This window comes from Mustela nivalis, assembly GCF_964662115.1.
Source record: "Mustela nivalis genome assembly, chromosome: 7".
Lineage (NCBI taxonomy): Eukaryota > Metazoa > Chordata > Mammalia > Carnivora > Mustelidae > Mustela > Mustela nivalis.
In genome coordinates this window covers 104,929,384-104,948,766 of record NC_139026.1, presented here as the reverse complement: position 1 = coordinate 104,948,766, position 19,383 = coordinate 104,929,384, and the positions used below count along the sequence as shown (strand labels likewise).

Here is a 19,383-nt window from a genome sequence, read left to right as displayed (position 1 = left end):
ACAGCCCGTAGACTCTCATCTCCCATCTTGTCGGAGGCACATGTACCCTGTGTTCTGCCTGGGATTACTGTCCTGGGTCTTCCCTGAATTCCCCTGCCTTCAGGATCCGAGTGTTCTCTGTCTCAAGCAGCCCACGCCCCGGAGATCTAACCCATGCCTAAGAAAATGTGTGTTCTTTATGTGGCATGAGCCTCTTGAAACAGCCTCCACCGACCGCCGTGGCTTGGGTTAGGAGCACCATAAGGCAGCACTCGATTCCGGACGCCTCAGCTCCGAAGACAAGACAGGAGGAATTTGCCTCGCACCCACTTCTGCGGGGCACCTGCAAACACGGCCCCCCGTCCTTGTCACAAGCCCGTTGAAGTAGGCATTATCACTCCAGTTTACAGGTGAGGAGATGTGGCTGAGAACTTCCCTCACCCGTGCCCACTGAACGGCAGGAGGCAGAGCGAAGAGTTACATCCATGCTTGAAAAAGGACGCAGTCTCGTTTCTTCTTCACTAGTCCCCCTCATCCCCCCCTTCTGTGCGACACTTGGCATGGCAGAATGAACATTACAGTCCTAGGGACATGGAAAGTGTAGTCGCCTGCACAGAAACCTTTTGTGGGTCCTGCTTCAAGAGCAAGAACACAATGTACCCGCTGACAGAGGGACAGCTGCCTGATGGTCAAGCCCAAGCCCTTTTCTCGAACTAGAATTAATGTTCCTCGTCTGGACTTGCTATTCCAAGCAGGTGTAGGGGTTGTCTAGAGGGTCTGGCCTGGGAAGGCACCGTCCCTAAACAACAGGGCAACAAAGTGAGCCTGGGGATGAGATGAAGACCTTCCAGAAAGGAATTCCAGCCTTCAGGCCATTGCGACGGCTCTGCCCTCCCCTCCCCACCCTGTGCTGGGTGGCAGAACAGCAACGCATTACCCAGTTCCATGTGAGTAGCTTTATTAGCAGAAAAGGGCATTCAAGTATTGCCAAAGTCAACATGTCGGGCTTATGGGCCCAGGGCAGAGCCTTCCTCAAGATTCACAGGAGGCCCCTGTCTGTCTAGTGTATGCACTTGCCATTGCTTTAGATCCATGATTAAGCTCTTCTCCGCCCTGGAGGAGACTTGGCAGGCTGGAGTCTGGCTCCAGGAGAATGCCACATTTGCCTTCATGTTTCCGTTCTGCCCGGTTTCCTGCTGGAGCTCCAGGACACAGGCAGGTGTGCTGCGGTGTGAAGACCTTCACCGGACAGGAGGAAACGGGCTGCAGCCCTGCTTCTTGCCAGCAGCAGCCCCGTGTCCTCAAACGACTCACCTGTCCTGATGGGGCTTTCCCGCACCAGGAGTTTCCGCTGCGCAGAGGGCCGGTGGCCAGACTAGGCGATCCTCACTTCCTTAATGACGGCCGCCATGAGAAGCCCTGTGGACCGTCAGCGGGATTCTCTCTGCCCTCCCTTAAGTCTCCCAGCTGCCTCCATCTACAAGCTGTGTGGACTTACGCGTGTGACTTAACCTCTCTGAGCTTTTCTCTCTTAGTCTGTAAAGTGAGGGCAGTGCCACGCCATCAGAGTGCTTGGCAATGTAATGAAATCATCCAGTGCTTGGCTCGTAAGTTCCACTGAGTGTTACCGATGATGGTGGTGATGAGTAGCTATCGGGGGATTTGCACGGGTCTTCATTCTGGAATTCTGGTAGAAACTTCCAAACTTCCAGGTGGATTATTCCTGACTGAAGTGTATCCGTCACTAACCCCATGGCATGCAGCCCCCAGGGGAGCGTTTGCCCCATCCCCCTGCCCCTCTCATCAACAGGCCTTGACTCCTCAGTTGACACACCAGGAAAGGTATGTCTAAGCCTCCTTTACTGTGATTTTCTGATGTGTGTGCGTGTGTCTTTTGTTTCTTCTTGAAAATGCGTGACACAGCTGTGTTCTTGCTACTCTTCATCTCGGTTATGTCCCACAAAGCTTTCTCCAGGTTGAACTTTGGTTCATTTGGTTCTTTGGGTTTTTTGGGTTGGCATTTTTGAAGCTTTATTTGCTGTTCCCTTTCCTGTATGGGTGTCTGTGTGTGCTTTTTGCTTTAGTCAGTCCACTTAAAAACCCTCCACTGAGGCTTGTAGAAACCATCTGCTTTCATTTTACCACCCTTAAACATGTGTTCAGAAATGAAATCTGTGGAGTCAGTTTATGGCTACCTAGTGATGGTTTGGCTTCACCAGGAAGACGCATCCCCCAGACCTCAAACTCAAATGGCTTTGGGTATGCAAAGCCAATGTCAGGTCCTCAGTTAGGTGTGGTTCTTCCTCCCAGAGCCCAGCTCCGCTCAGCCCCACTGAGGGCACTCTGAAGCAAGAATAGCCAACAGCCTATAGTAGCCCCTCCTCCCACTCCAACCCCACCCCTACCTCCACCCACCCGCTCCACCACTGTCCTCTCCCCTGGCCCAAGGTCCTTGAATTGCTTGCTTCCTCAGACTGAGGACAAGCCACTGCCACAGAAGGCTGATTTTCTCACCTGGAACCTTCTTCAGCCTAACCCTGCATCTAAGGAGAGCCATACTCTTTACATAGGCCTTCTCAAGTTACACTGGGCGAGTGGATGCCTCAAAAGGCCCACATGTTCACCACAGGCTGCAACGCAAGCCCCTCTGTGTTGACTGGAGCCCCTGGGTCCTTGTTTGGCTCCAGACGGAGGCTGGCCCAGCTGGGCAGAGCAGAACCACAGAGCAGGTTGGAAGGCCCCTGACAGGCAGTGGGTTTGTTTCCTTCACGGTTGGCCTGTCTTTGGCCATACGGAAGGCCAAGGAAACAAGCACAGACTTCCCTGTAGCGGGAGCCTGGCATGTGGAGGAGCAAGGAGGTGGAACGCCATGGCCCAGAAATATTAGAAGCTGTTTCTAGAAGCTGCCTATCACTGCCGAGTCTGGCTGAGTTTACAGAGCTCAGTTAACGGCATTGCCTGTCAATTACGAAAGACTCGGTGGCAAGAAGACATAAAAGTTCATTGGAAAATTGTGAAACACTCTTCAGAATTAGATGGTTTTTCACGTGGGGATGTTTGGAGGTGGGTGGGCATGCGTGTGTTTGCACGTGTGTGTGTGTGTGTGTGTGTGTGTGTGTGTGTGTGTGTGTGTAGCTGCTTTGATTTCCTAACCACTGATGTATTGCATTTTTTTAAGAAAAGGTAATGCTCGAAAAGAGTGCTCCGGAACACAAGTTTAACCTTTAGGAGATGGAGCTGGTAGCCAGCTGGCGAGCATATGGAAAATGAACATTCTTGGGATGAGAAAACAGGCTGATCAGGGTTGAGGATTTACAGACAGAAAAGACATGGGGGAGACTCCACCAGCCAAAACAGAAGGAGCTGGATTCGTGGGCTTTCTGATTTGGTAGGAAAGCGCTGGAAGCTGGTGCTGGGCTTAAGGGGTAGAACGTAAGTCTGGACCAAAGAGTAAATAATAGTAATGGTGATCATTTTCTGGCTGGTCCCTCCATGTAGAGCCCTGTGTGCACCTGGTTTTCACTTCTTCCTGCAGTTGGGAACGCTGGTTTAAAAAAAAACAAAAAAACAAAAAAAAACATGTCGTCCCATGCCCAAGGCTGAGCAGCTGGTAAAGGAAAGGGCCCAGATCAGAGCCCCAGAGGTCTGTGTAGTTTGGAGGCACGATGCTCTTAGCTGGGTGAGTGACACAGTGATGGAGAGGATGCAAAGTGCTTCGGGGAACCTGCTGGCTGGATTGCGATGGGGTAAGGGGAGCGAGGAGGCACACAGGGGAGATTGAAGGGTCAGTGCAGCAGAAATGCCCAATGATCGTTCCACCTGAGGGAGCTGCCAGACTGCGCGGTAGCTGCACCTTCCCTCCCCCAGCCCAGCAGTGGGGCAACCACAGTATCAGGGGAGGGGGCCTATGGCTTGTCCCTGAAATGTACAGACCAGCATTGCTGTATAATTTCTCTGGGGCCTTTGCAAGGAGGTAGAAGCACAGGAATGTCAAATTTAGATAGAAACTTTCATCCTCCCTTACAAAGCAGAAATCTTTTATTCATTCTATGCTTTTCTTTTGAATTTACGGAATGCCTATAACATGTTGTGCACCTTGTCCAAGCATACGCATTCAGCACAAGACAGGTCATCCCTCCCAGGAGACGGTGGAGAAAGGCTGAAATGTTAGGGGATAGCAGCTTACAGGGGCCTTCATAATCTCCACACCTTCTCTCTAAGCGCCTCTTCCCAGAGAGCTGGTTCTGTTATAAAATGACTAATTATCTGCTAGAAATCTATTTCCCATATTGAAGCTACATCCACAGATACAACAGCTATAACTAAATTATCAACAAAGGGGCTACAGGTACCTAGAAAATAAGCCACTAAATGCTGCTTGGGACAGTCAAGTAAGGCTTCATGGAGGAAGTAATTTGTGACAGGGAAGAATGAAAGAAGAATATCCCAGACAGAAGAACAGCCTACAAAAGTGTGTAAGGGTGAAAGGGTCTGACATACATAGAAGAAAGTAAAAGGTTCAGGGTAACAGGAATTTCATGATTATAGGAAGCTGGAGTGAGCATCGGGGACCAACTAATGCAAAGCCATGTGTGAAAGAAAGGCTATGACATTTGTATGTGATTATTTGGCTACTCCCAACCTTAGCATCAGAATAATCACTGAGAAGCCTTGTTAAAATTGATTGCCAGGCCCCATCCTGAGTTCCTGATTCCTTAAGTCTGGGGAGAAGCCTGACAATTCGCATTTCTAGCAAGTTCCCAGGTGACGGGTGCTGCACCCTTTGAGAATTACCAGTCTACTAAGCAATGAGGAGTCAACAGGGCTTTTTCAGCCTTTTTTTTTAAGAAGATGATTTGGGGGGCAGTGTAACCGACAGACAGACTGGAGCTAGGCTGATTGCTGGAAGAACGCCAGTACATAAAACACCAGAGGGGACACAGGTTAAGGAGAAGGCAACGGGGCTGGGGAAGCCCATCGGGTTGGAGAAGCATTTGGGAAATGGTGTCAGGAAGACTTGGTCACCACTGGAGGCAGAAGACGAGAGAGGGAGGTGTCAAGGAAGATCACCACAACGTTCTCGAGGCACACTGGTTCCAAACCAAATTCAAGAGGACAGCGAGACGAGCGGGTTTGAAGGCAGGAATGATAGACAATTGGTTTAAGGAAGCCATGGGACATCCAGGTACACAGACCCAACAGATGGTTAGTTATTAAGATAGCTTTATGCTCAGGGTTATGAAAGAACAGTTCTTACTTATTTAGGAATAACCCAGGGTAGATCAACCATCTGCAAATGGGTGTTGTCAGAGCTCCGTGGGCCGGTCGGAGCTCATCTGTAATTCGGGGTGTGGTTTCTGGACCCCTGTAGGGGGCTGTGGCCCCGCCTCCACTGCCTGTCTCGTCCACCCTCCTTCTGTGTCACTTTGAAAGCCAGAAAGACAGCTTGGAGATGACCGAGGAGAAACAGATGAACATTCTGAGGCCCAGCACAGAGCCTCGGCAGCTGGCTTGAGGATACTCCAATCAAGGACAATTCAGCCTCCTTTGTAAAGGGAAAAGTCAAATGTTGGGGAGCTAAAATCTGAAGATTCTGGCAAGGAAGTACTTACTGTGTTCTATTTGGGGCCTAAGACCTTTACCAAGGTTAACGTGTCTCCTTGAAAGCCCCTTGGTCAATCAGGAAAATGAAAGATTCCTCTACTAGAAAAACCCTGGAAGGAGCCAATACCCTCCACCCGGAGGCACAGACGCGCCATGCCCCTCTGCCTGGAATGTTCTTCCTCTGTCCTCCACTCCCCTGGTCAGACTCACTCCTGCTCAGTCTTCAGATCTCAGCTTGTAATTTCCGTTTCCCTGGGGGGAACCTCTCCTGAAACCTCCTCCTGAGTTCGTCACCCAGTCTTCCCCTTTGCTGCGTGTTCCCGCAACACCTAGAATTTCATCCCCTGCCACAGAACACGACCGAAGTCACTCCTCTGGGTGTTTGTGTGATCCTTTGCTGGATATGTTGCCCATTTGGCTGTAATCTCTGTAAGCAGAATGGGTTTTAGAACTGTATCCCGAAAACTCGGCACCCCACTCTCAGGAGGCCTTCAATCGGTATTTATAGCACAAACGGATGAACGAGGTCCCCTACTAAACCAAAGGAAGGATTTGGGTTCAACCTAAAGGAGAACAGATTAGTGTGGAAGGTTGTACTGCTCTTCAGTAATTTAGATGTCGATGAAGAGTTAGAGGAATATGTTTTGGAGGCAAAAAGTTCCAAAATCTGTAGCATCCAGTAGTCTACAGTCCTAATGTCCTTCTCGGTCCTAGGCTTTGAGCCTCTGTTTTTCCATTGGTAGAAAGGTGGGGACAAGAACACGAGTTGGAAGGAAACAATTTTTTTTTTAAGATTTTATTTATTTATTTATTTTACAGAGATCCCAAGTTGGCAAAGAGGCAGGCAGAGGGGGGGGGTCGGGGGAAGCAGACTCCCTGCTGAGCAGAGAGCCCAATGCGGGGCTTAATCCCAGGACCCTGGGATCATGACCCAGGGCTTTAACCCACTGAGCCACCCGGGGCCCCGGAAGGAAACAACTTTTAAACCTAAGTTAAGGGAAACGCAACATGAGGCCGTGAAACAGGGCTGTGTTTACACCTCTTCAGTAAAGCCTTTTGTATACCGGTGGAGCGGTCATTCAACCATTCTAGTGAGCACACCCTCGTTCAATAGACTTCCATAGAGACCCAGCTACATGCCGGCTCTCCTCCTGGGCATTGCCTAGTAAATGACAAACAAAGTGATAATGCCCATGCCCTAGTGGGACTTCCCGTCTGGAGTGTGCTACACGGCAAAAAGATAAAGGAAGAAGCCTCAGGCAGGCAGTGGTCACTGCTAAGAAGAAATCTGAAACAGACAAAGGATAGGAATGAGCAGGGAGCAGGTTGGGGTGGGGAGTGGTGCTGTAACCCACTGGGTATCCTCATGACTGAAATGCTGTGAAGTTCAAGGCGGACACGGCGGTACACCTAAGGGAGGCCAAACGCACCACATGTACTCTGAGCCATTAACGACCCTAACTGAGGCACAGGATCTGCTACCAAAAGTCAGGCTTCAGTAGTGGGAAGTGCAAACAGGGCCCGATGAATGAATCATCTCTGGGCAAAGCTGTTTACTGGAGACCTCAGGCACCCCCTCTCTCCCTTCCGCATAGTTTGCTCTTCCCCAGAGGGTCTTCTCCAGCTTTCCCTCCCTCTGAGGGACTTTTTAGCCTGTCAAACCTGTTCCATTCCAGAGAAACAAGACTCAGTCACTCCCTCCCGCCATCAGGGAGGGCCCTCTGGTCCCCCTCCAAATGATGAAAGCCCTGGGGTGAGGGAAACAGGTGGTGGGCAGGGCCACTCTCTCTGGCTCCTGGGAGCAGCTCCCCAGCTGGGTCAGTGGAGAAGTTTGTGCCCCCCCCCCCCAAGGCTATGTTTCTGGCTCGAGTGCCCAAGGGAACTTTCTTTCATCTAAGTCATATGTCAAGAAAACTAGGCCTGTGGCCCTATCACGGTGACTTCTCTTGAGACCATAGTGGAGTGATTTCTATTCTGCAGCCCTCGGTTTTCCTTCCTGAAAAATGGGTACAAAAACATTTGTCCTGGGGTGCCTGGGTGGCTCAGTGGGTTAAAGCCTCTGTCTTCAGCTCGGGTCATGATCCCAGGGTCCTGGGATTAAGCCCTGCATGAGGCTCTCTGCTCAGCAGGGAGCCTGCTTCCCCCTCTCTCTCTGCCTGCCTCTCTGCCTACTTGTGATTTCTCTCTCTCTCTCTGTTAAATAAATAAACAAACAAACAAATAAATAAAACATTTCTCCTTCAGTTACAAAGTATCATGGGCGCTCTACCAGCCTACCTTAAAAATGAGTGGCTGGGGTAAAAGATTTGAGACTGCACAAAGGAGAGGCAGGCACGGTGGCCTCTGAGAAGCTCCAGAAAGGCTACCAGGACTACTTTCCACCCCAACCTACTAAGCCAGCTGGACTCCACAGAGAGTTCAGGCAAACCAGCCAAGTTCACACAGCTAATGGGCGGGGCAGAGCTAGGATGAGAACGGGATCTTCTGTTCAGAAACCCTCCACACTGCCTCCTTCATGACTGAGCTACAGGGTGAGGGACAGGAGCCATCTAGATGCTTCTCCTAGATCCATAGAAGTGCTTTCGCAAGGACCTTGCAGATGTCAGCCCAGCATCTGACCTGCCAGCAAATGTGTCTACTGTTTCCAGGGACTTACCAGAGACCGGATTTTTCCACTAGGAATCTTCCATCTGTGGCTCTCAGACCCTCCAGACACTGCCCCTCAGGTTTGTGGTGTGATGTGGGGACCCAAGTCCAGCTGACCTACACTTGACCCATGTCCCGGCCACTCATAATCACAGATCTTGGGCAAGTTCCCTGATTTCATTCGGTCTCTTTAAATGGAGACGATGTAAGAGCTGCCTCTCCGGAGAGAGTGAAGGTGTCTACAGCTGGAATAGGCGGTGGGGGGCCAGTGGAGGGCTGTAGCCTGGGGTAGGGTCCCAGGGGCCTTACCGGCCCCTCTCTCAGAGTGTTGAAGCCCAGAAGAACAGTAGTGGGCACTCGCTTGGGGGACCTGCACAGAGGCGTGCACTTTCTTGCAGCCCACTGCTACACGCACTTCTTTTCCTTGCCCAGATCCGTCATGCTCTAGCTCAGCCAATTCCTGGCCAATGCCAGTGCTTCTGATGTTGTAGTCCAGACCAATGGGAAAGCTTCCTAAGGTCCTCCTGAAAATAACTTTAGGTTCCGAAAGCCCAGTACCATTTGGGTGGGAAGATGGTCATAGAGCAGAGGATTCCTGATTTCTCCCAATTTCTTTTGCAGCATCTACCTCCTGTCTTTTCCTGTTCTAGCTGACGGTGTCTCCAGCAGGGCTCAGGTCCTGCCGCTTCTGCCAGGTACCACATTGCTCCATCCTGGTCCTTTCTGCTTAGCAAGAGGCAGGAGAAACACAGGTGAGAGCTCGTGCGTGCATCAGGAAAGACACATGTGAACCCGACCACACCGGTCCCCCCCACAAGACTGCAGAGGAGGCCAGAGTCTCTAGGTCACATCCGTGCCCTCTTCTCTCGGCACCGGCCCTGTGTCAGGATCCTACCCAAGGCTGCAGCGCGTCGTCCTGGAGACAGGGACACAGATAGCAATGCCATCAGTGTTTCAGTAGTTTCACGACAGATTATCATTAGGGCAAAGATAAGGGTTTTTTTTGCCGCAGGCCCAGCAGTAAGTCTGTGCTGTTGGGATGCAGGGAGTGAGGATGGCAAGGGCCACACCACGGAAGCCGACTGTCTAATGCTAAGGAACTTGGACTAGTCCTGCAGAAAATGGGGAGTCTGCGTCCTGTGGGAGCTAAGCAAAAGATTGGCCTTCAGCAGATAGGTCACCATGGGTCCAAGAGTCTCATCTGTCAAGAAGGGCCCTGAGCTTCATCTCTCTACCCTCTGGGGCTCTGTATCCCCTGGATCACCTGCTCCAGCTGCTTCCCTGGATCTGAGCAGACCCAGGCCTGCCTGGAGTGGGAGGAGCCTGGGTGGCAGCACGGTAGCTATTTGATGGGTCCCGTGTACATCTCGGGCTGTGCTATTACATCCCCTCCGGGGGAAGGACACGCTCAACGTCAGGTGGAAGGGAAAGCACTGGGAGGCCTCCTGGCGGGTTGAAACCAGGTTTGGAGAAAGGAGCTGCGGGACTCAGCAAGGGCCACTTCGTCCCTCATGCCATCTTCTGGTTCTGACCCCTCCCTCGACATCCCCCTGTGCATTCCTTGGTCCCCTTGGCCTGGTGGAAGGACCGGCTCTGGTTCCTGCCTTTTCTGGTCTGCCGCAGCTGGAAGGCCAGATGCTGGGTCTCAGTCCCGCGATGATCACATTGCCCACCTGGCGTCCCCTCCCTCTTATCCTGTCATGCTTCCTCCTGAACTCTTGACATGAACCCTGCTTCATGTCAGCCTGACAGTCCACCCGGCGGAGTTGGCCTTCCTGGCATGCGTCTTGGAGTCTTGCTTTGCCTCTGAAACCCACAGGCCCCGTTTCAGGCTAGCGACCCACACTTCCCTGCTCCATCCATAGGCAGCAAGGCTGCAATTCTTTAAGAGGTAGGAAGACAGAGAGCGCAGTTCTGGTGGTCTTCAGAGCATGGGGCTCCTGGCGGCCCCCTAGAGCCCTTTGCATGGTGTGCCCTATGCAGCTGATCAGAAGCAGCAGGTCTCACCCCCTCCCTGCAGGAGCCCCGCAGCCGAGCTCTCTTTCCTCCCTCCTTGTAAAGGAGCTGAAGGAGATGATTCCCAGACACGAATGTCACTTTCATCAGGCCCCACCCAGATGCTTCCAGGAGATTCCCGATTGCTAGAGTCCAAGCTTCCTGGCTGGGCACAGGGGTCACTGACAGTGCAGCGCAGTTTCTTTTCTGGCCATTTCTCTCTTTCACACAGACCCTGAGATCAGCCTCCATGATTGTTGCCGTATTTCCCAGACCCGCCATGTGCATACGCAGCCGTGGCATAGCCACCCCACCCTTGCAGCCTCCCCCAATCCTTCCCTAACCACAACCTTCATCAGGCACAGTGATCCCAGGCCCCAGCCTGCTCTAACTTGAAAGCAATGTCAGAAAAGGAGAGGGATTGTGGGTATGAAGTCCTGACTCTTGAACTTAAGACTCTCTGCCCTGTGACAGATGAGGCTCCTAAGTGCCAGGAGGGTCAGTACCTTGCCCACAGGTGCAGTAGGGGAAGGGGAGTGCTGGCATTTGGTTCTGAATCCTCTGTCTCCAGAACTCAGGCCTCAAACTGCCCCCCCCATACAAAACTCATTTCCACCCACTCGTGAGAAGGGAGAGAGTTCCAGAGTACACACGCAGTGCTCCCACGTGTCTTGCAGACCCTGATCCCCCTTTGCGGGCTCATCTTCCACTTCTTCTGAAGGGAAAACTCTAGCCAGCCATCAGCACTAACCTGGCCCTCACCAGAAGCTGCTGCTGTAATTTCCCTCCTTGGGACTGGGGATAGAATCTGCAGGGCCAGATGCTTAAGGCAAACACAGATAAATAACTTCAAAGTGGTGACAGGGAAATATGAACCCCGAGCACAGAGCCCCTCTATAGGCAGGGCCCTGGGGGACTGGCCTGGTGGCGCCCCTGTGAGGCCCGTCTACTCCTGCTCTGGGCTCCAGACCCTCGGTGCTTGCTTCCCTCCCAGCACTCACCTCCCCTGGGGACTGGGCAAGCTGGGCCCATGGCTGTCCTCGCTGGAGCCCCAGGGTGAGTGGTGCCCACACGTAGTAGGTCCTCAATAAACATTATTGAATTGGAAAGACTTCCTGTACGCAAGGGATTATGAACTTCAGAAACAAAGAGATACCCAGAGGTCCAGCTTTCCTGGTGCTGGAAACTTGAAAAAAAACCTGACATCCTCTTCAAAAACAAGGGACAAAGGACTGAATATGATTATAGGCATCATTGTGCACACCTCCCCCGCCCCCCAAATTCAAGTGTTGAAGTCCCACCCCCAGTACCTCAGAATGTGACTGTACTTAGAGGGGGGGTCTGTAAAGATGTAATGAAGTCGAAAGGAAGTCATGAGGGTGGGTCCTTATCCCATCTGACAGATGTCCTTAGAAGAAGAAGAGGTTAGGGGACACACACACACACACACACACACACACACACACACACACGGAAGACCGACTATGTGAAGACACAGGAACAAGACCGCCATCCATCTACCAGCCAACAGATCCCTCCCTCACAGCCCTCAGAAGAAACCAACCCTACCGACACCTTGATCTTGGACTTCCCGAACTCTGAGACAATCCATTCCCATGGTGGAAGCCCCTGTCTGTAGGTCTCTGCTATGGCAGCCCCAACAAACCAGTACAGGTGCTTAAAGAAGAAAAATAAACCACAACAAATTATAAATATCAAAGGAGACAGGTCCTATTAAAACATCAGAAAATATGAAAAGACTAATACTATTCATTTCATTAATTGCCAGGCTTATGCCTATGATACTTTCTTTCCCATATTTTTTGTCTGCTTAATTCTCACACCTGACAATAGTTTCATTATGTTTTTTCTATAGAGAGAAGAGAAAGAGACCTTTAGCTTTTCTTTTCACATGGGTGATCGTGTAATTTTTGCAATACTGATATTTGGGCAAAGTTTCTTCCAGGCTCATAACTTATCGTTGGTAATATCACGTGCATTTTCAGAATGGTCACTAAATTTAGGAAAACCTCTTTTTAAAGTTCTTTCACATATCAGCTGAAAAATGTCAGGACATTTCCTTTTTTTTCTTTTTTTTAATGCATGGATTGATCTCACCTGTCTCCGAATTGCCAACATTCATCATCGCTCCCACTGTGGGGTTATGTTATGTATTTGTCAATGATAACCATTTTTGCTGCAGCAGCAAAAGAAAAGAAATCTTTTTTTCATGTGAACATATAATTCATTTCTTTCCTTTAACTGGATTATGTAATAAGCCAAGACCTACTCATTACTTCTATTAGAAATGTATCATTTCGGGGCACCTGGGTGGCTCAGTGGGTTAAGCCGCTGCCTTCGGCTCAGGTCATGATCTCAGGGTCCTGGGATCGAGTCCCGCATCGGGCTCTCTGCTCAGCGGGGAGCCTGTTTCCTCCTCTCCCTCTGCCTGCCTTTGCCTGCTTATGATCTCTCTCTGTCAAATAAATAAATAAAATCTTTAAAAAAAAAAAAAAAAGGCCCCTGGTCTTTAAAAAAAAAAAAGAAATGTATCATTTCTATTGAAATGTGTGTCTTTCCCTCAATGAATTAAGACGTTAGTGTGATCTGAGATTTTTCTTGTTACAATTTGTTTCTTGATGTCAGAATAATCTTAATCTTAGTACCACAAGATTTTAAAAATCATGTCACATATGAAGACATTGTAAGGGCGCCTTCCAGTCTTTGGAAGGGGCTGGAGCCAATGAGGGAATCCAAAACTTCATAATTTCCTGGTAAATCAGCCTTGGTCAAGGTTGAAGGCTGGGGCTCAGAAGAACTGAACCAACACATACATCCAGTGCCCCACCCCACCCCCTACCAGTCACCACCCCTTACCCCAGCAACACCCATGTCCAGACCTGTAGTCCCAGGTTGCGGTGAATTTCTGTGCAGTTAAGAGGAAATGATGCACATTTTCTGTGTTTGCATATAGAAAGAGAAACAGTTCCCTGAACCCAAAACGAAGGTGACTTGGAGGGCATTGTCTACTCCATTCATCTGGTCAACCCAAATAAGATTTTCTCTGGTTTCTTGTGTAAGGTTTTTTTTCTATTTGTCTTTTTCAGCAACATGAAAGGGTTTGGTTTTTGTTATCCATCCCACAGAGAACCTCTGCATTCCCCCCGGGTGAGGGACTTGGGAAAGGTGGGTGAGAGAGGGGTCCCACCGGTCCCCCAGCGTGTCCCCTCTCTCTGTGGCCCTTGAGGGGGTTAACAGTACAGGCTCCCAAGCCAGGCAGCTGCAGCTCTGACCCGAACTCCATTCTATACTCACTGTGCAACAGGGGCAAATGAGCTCCTTGGATCCTGCCTTTCCTCATCTGGAAAATGGAAGGAAGGGAACCAAAGAACACAGGATAGTTGTCACAGTGAGAAGGTCGTGAGTTATTGCTGTGGGTAGGGCACTTAGTACAGGACCCGGCGCTTCACAGGTGCCCACCATGGGGTAGCTGATGTTTTTTATTAAAGGTGTGATTGGGAGAATCAAAGGAACCGGAGAGTGCGGAGCAACTGTGTCCTATCTCCAGAGGATCTACCTTTCCCCTTCCCTCAGGGCTCATTTGGAAGCTGTACCCTCTGCTCTTCTGCCTTGGGGAACAGCCACTTGTTTTGTCCCCATTTCCTATTGGACGGAGTGCACAAGGAAGTATACCCAGTCAGAAAAATTCCAGACCCGCCCAGGCTCTAGTCTCCAGTCTGTCCCTGCTTAGCAAGAGCCCACAGCGAAACCTGACCCACTGCGTGCCAAACATCAACCACTCTAAAGGCAGTTCCCACTGCTTCTTCCAGGAAGTCTTTCTGGGTTTCACTCTCCTTCCTTGGAGTCTGCTCATAACCTATATCTGCTCTAACTCTGGGCTCAGCTTGTTCAAGAGCCATCCCTACTAGTATATACAGTGTTTCTGAAACTGGTCACCACAGTAAAATATCCGAAAGCAGAGTCATAGCCTTAGACGGCCGAGGTATGTGTTTTCCCAGGATCTAAAAGAAATTGTAACGTTGTGAGTACACCTCACCTTGTTTTGAGCATTTTTTGCAATAGGCCCCATCGTTTGAATGCGTTCACTAATTTATTTCCTTTACAATCCAACATTCATAACGAAATGTCAATATGAATGAAATGTCAAATGTCTTAGGGACCAGACCCCAGCCAAGCCAAGGAGACAGACAATAAAAAGGACACTTAATAAATAAGTCAGTCTGTGAGATGGTGATTAAGTGCCAGGGGGAGCGGGGGTGGGAGGGGTGGGGGGGGGGAAGAGAGATAGAAAACAGAACAGAGTATAGAGGTCCCAGAAGGCAGGGGAGGATAGACAGGAGAGTCAGGAAGCCTCACTGAAATACTGAGCTCTGAGCAAGGACTTGGAAGGTTGGCAAGTGAGAGCCCTGTGCAAGCCCAGGGGAAGAGCATTCTGGGTAGAGGACCTACAGCGGGCTGGCATCGGGCACCCACTGGAACCCAAGTCCATCAGCTTCATTCTAGTGAGCGCCTGCTTGTGGCTCCTTTGCTCTTCCTGGAACATTTCTAATGATGCCTATCTTCGTCTCATTTATACTCTGGTTATGAGACCTAACCCCCTACCTCTGCTCTCCATGGCTCTGTCTTTATAAAGCAGGAAGGACAAAATTAAATTAATGTAACAGAACGGCACAAACTCGGAGCCTGAGGCAGAGGGTGCTGGCGGACAGGGAGCGGTGGGCTGGCAGGCTGCGCCCCCACGTGGAAGCTTGCAAGGTTTGGCCCCTCCGCGTGGAAGTTCCAATCTGGCACTGGGAGGCAGGACCCGGGGGACCAGTGCGCGATCTGGGACTCGGAGGCAGGACCCAAATGTGCCTTGCAAGCACAAGAGAAATTTACGAATGTCAAGGACCTCTTGCTCCATTAAAGAAGAGCGCAGGACAGAGGCGGGGAGTGGGGGAGGGGTGTGCGATGCCAGCGGAATGTGGGCCACACCCACTCTCCTCTCCCCTCTCCCAGGCCAGGGAGGGCTTTCCTGTCCTTGAACCAGAGAGCAGACAAGTCTCCCGGAGGCAGCTGTGTGGTGGTAGGGTTCTGGGCGAGGGTGTGGTGCCAAAGAGAGTGCCCTGCTGGACGGCCCAGGCTGCAAATGTGTGCTTGGTCCTTCTTGGCAAATCCTTCTGTTTACTGGCTCTGCGTGTCTTTCTCCTCCACCAGTGTGCTCTGGGCCAGGACCTTCTGAGGCACCCATGCTACAGCAGTTCCCAGAGGCTTAAGGACAGGCTGTGGGACATGTGGCCGTCTGGGCTGGTGAGCCTGGGAATCGGGGAGGGGGTGTCTGTGCAGGGAATCTGGCCCACCCCAGTCATAAATGCCATCCTCTTCGGGACACGCAGGAGTATTTTATTGTTTCATTGAAAACTGAGCCCCTGGCGCAGCTGTTCTGCCCAGGAATTCCAGGGGCAGGGATGGTGCGGGAAGTGGGGAGAGGGCCTGCTTGTCAAGCACATGAGATCTTGTTACTGGGGTTGGGGGAAATTGGATGCGGTTCCAGGGCTCAAATCTTTCTTGCCCCACACACCAGGGCGCTGGCTCCACTGAAGGCGATCAAGGCACAGGGGCCGTGTGTTTATGCCCCCGTCGGGCGAACAAATGGTTCCTGAGCCAACGCTGACAGCCTGTTCTCAACTAGGAAAAAAAAGCTTAAAGGAAAAACAGAAACAGCTCTTTGTCGGGAGGGCAAAACCTGCTCAGTGTTAGAGGCCACAGGTTAGTCTAAGCTGCAGACAGGACCCTCCCTTCCACTCACGGGGGTCTTGCGCTAGCTGCTCTGTCCACCCCGAATGCTCTTTCCTCACGTTTCCACCTGCCATCCCCTCCTTGTCTTTCAGGTGGAAACTTTAACGGTCGCCTCCCCGAGGATGCCTTCCCTGCGCTCCGTCTCTGTCCTGCCGATCCCGTCCTGGAATTGTCTTCTCCATCTGGTGTTTTTGTGCTCACGAGAATGCAAGCACCTCGAGAACAGGGACTGTCTCTTCTTTCTGCTGTGCGATTATCAACACCAGTGATAGCAGGCATTCAGTAAACATATTTTATTATGTTAGGTGTGTGTTTAAGGGGCACCTGGGTGGCTCAGTCGGTAAAGCATCCGACTCCTGCTTTCAGCTTAGATCATGATCTCAGGGTTGTGGGATCGAGCCCTGTGTTGGGCTCCCAGCTCAGTGCGGGGTCTGCTTCAGATCCTCTGTCCCGTGACTTCTGCCCCTCCCGCTCGTGCTCTTGCTCTCTCTCTCAAATAAATAAGTAAATCTTAAAAAAATAAACAAATAAAGAAGTGTTTTAAGACCTAACTTGTGCATTTTTTTTAATGAAGAGATGGAGAAAATATAGCATGGTAGAGCAAAGAAGACAGGGAAAGGGACCTCAATCAGGAAAGAAAAGTAATGCTGATTATTTTTCTTCAAAGATGACCTGCTCTTTGAGATCTGACGCCCTTTTGGTTCCTGCCAGGCTGCTCAGAGGCACTGGATGGTCTCTGGACACTGAGACCTCAATTTTCTCTCCCTTTGTCCATCACATCCCTATCCTATAAGACCCTGAAATCTCTTTCTTAACTCTTCCAAATGCTTTCATACAAACTCCCTCCCTTGCTTTGGAATAGGCTGTCATTTTACCTTATAAAAGTAAAACAACAACAACAACAAAAAAAAAAACAACTTTCTCTCTCTCCATATTCTTCTGGATTCTCCTGGAATCAGAAATAGCTGTGTGACTTCGATCAAACCACTTCCCTCTCTGGGCTTCAGTTTTCTCCCATCCAAGTACTAACCAGGCCCAACCCTGCTTAGCTTCTGAGATCAGACGAGATCGGGCGCGTTCAGGGTGGTATGGCCGTAGACTTCAGTTTTCTATAAGGGAAGGAGAAGCCAGAAAGGGGTGAGCTTCTGATGTCCAGCCCAAGATAACGTTCACAAAGGTCACTGCTCCTCTGATGAAAAGCCTTACAACCTAGCATCTCTGAGAATTATAGGAAACAGAGGACCTCCTTCCTGGTGCCCAGGCCTCCACCTCCCACCCCCTGGGGCTGTCCTTACTTTGGAATATGCCATACAATACATCATGAGGACCCTATTTGACAAGAAACGAAAAGCAGAAGCCCACCCCCACCCCCCGTACAAATGGCCCCACTTTTCCATCCCACCCTGTATCGAGTCCTTTGCAATGTGAGTTCACACTTTTCTCATCTGGAGGTGGAGACTATGTCCCCATTCTTTAAATCTGGGCTGGCTTTGTGGCTGCTTGGCCAAAGAATGAACTAGAAGTATTGTTGAGTAAATTTGGAGCCCAGGTTTCAAGAGGTCTTACACAATACCTTTCTCATTCTTGGACTCCTGGAACTGTCATGTGTCAGGCTAGCTAACTGGAGGGTGGGACACATATATGACCCCCAACCACCACCAGAAGAATTGCCCCGCCCAGCCCAGCCAACATCAGCCGAGATTAGCCAAGCCCGATTCCGATCAGCAGAACTGATGTGAGTGATAATGAATGGCCATTGCAGGTGATTCATTGTACAGCAATAGCTTAGAGATGATACACCCAGAATCTTCCCCCATGACAGCCCAGCCCTCCCCTATCTTGCTCCCTTGACCATCCATGCATGGGGTCTGGTCTTTCTGCCTCTGCACTAATTTATTTCTTAAAAATAGGTTTCCCACCCGAAAGTCCAGCTTTATGTGTAAAGACATACAAACAATTGTCTATGTGATATGATTTCATTTTTCAAGGTCTTTTCAAAACTGAGAGGCATAAAGTATCAGCCACTTGGGCCAGCTGTGGCATCGAAACTATGGTCTGAAAAATCAGTCTTTTGAATTACAGTTGAGATGATACACATCATGTAGGCGAACACACACCCCACCACTGTCTTGGTGGCATGAGCTAGCAGGAGAAATGGGAATCAGAGGCAGGTAGGTAGACCCCCGGTGGGGGACGCAGATTTGGCTGAGTGTCCCAGCAGGGGTCTCCCTGAGGTCAGGGGAAGTAATCAGGCTGAAACCCCAAGAGCACACAGGCACACCTGCACTCGTAGTTTTGCCTAGGATTGAACCTGTTTGGGTAGAAGCATTCCATTTCCCTTCTGGGTTCAATGAATATTTGCTAGAAGTCTATCCTAAAGCAGGGAGACATTGGAAATGATGAAAATGAATAAGGCAGAGTCCTTGCCCTCAAGGAACTTACTAGTTCATCATCAGAAAAACTGCAGGAGCCTAAGCCAATATACCGCTGGGCTCAGATTTGGTTATTTCTTCTCAAAGTCTGACGATAATGCCAGATTCATGAATGATCAGCAATTAGGTCAATTAGCAAGATATTTACAATTTATGAGTTTATCGTTCTTCAAATTTTACTCAAATTGCATCTCTCTGTGCAAATACTATTAATACGCAGAGGCAAATTCAATTTCCAGCCCTCTCCCCAAATCCGTCTCCCACAGGGTTAGCCCAAGTTTGGGTAAGTAATTCCTCTGTAGTGTATTCCTCTGCTTAACTAGCAACTCGGACCAAAAATAGAGGGACATCATGAAAAACAAAGCAAAACCATATCTGTTTATGTAAATATTCTATTGTCTTTCTCTTTTGTACTGCAGCTTACCCATTACATACACTATAACCCTCCCCTCACAATGTCCACCAAGCCAACCTTATCCCATTGCCTCTTTCACCACCCCGCAAAGGCCATCAACACTTATTCCCCAGACTTCTGCACAAATCTAACTGGTCTTCCCGCTCCCATCCTTCCCCCCTACATATTCTTGTAACCAGTGGGCAAAAAGATCCCATTCAAACAAAAGTGTGGTTATGTTCATTCTCAACTCAAAAACCTCCAGTGAACTTCCTACCACACTTACAATAAAACCCAAACTTCTTAGAACCTATCAGACCACAAAAGACCCATCCCCGACTACCTCTCTCACCACATTTTATCACTCTCCCCCTTGCCAATCTTGCTCTAGTCACAGGGCAAGTATGCTTTTCCTTAAATCTGTCAAACATTCCTGCCTCAGGGCCTTTGCACTACCTATGCCCTCTACCTGTGATCCCGCTGACCCAGATCTCCCCATGGAATAATTTTTATGATATTTCAATCCCTACCTCT

General features: G+C 50.1%; 1 long non-coding RNA gene across 1 annotated transcript; it reads left to right on the top strand.

Annotated features, from left to right (window-relative positions):
• Positions 1 to 15,315: 15,315 nt before the first annotated feature.
• Positions 15,316 to 16,574, top strand: LOC309868396. The gene is made up of 2 exons (XR_014313683.1): positions 15,316 to 15,534; positions 16,116 to 16,574. It is a non-coding gene; the product is annotated as an uncharacterized lncRNA (long non-coding RNA).
• The last annotated feature ends 2,809 nt before the right edge of the window (positions 16,575 to 19,383 follow it).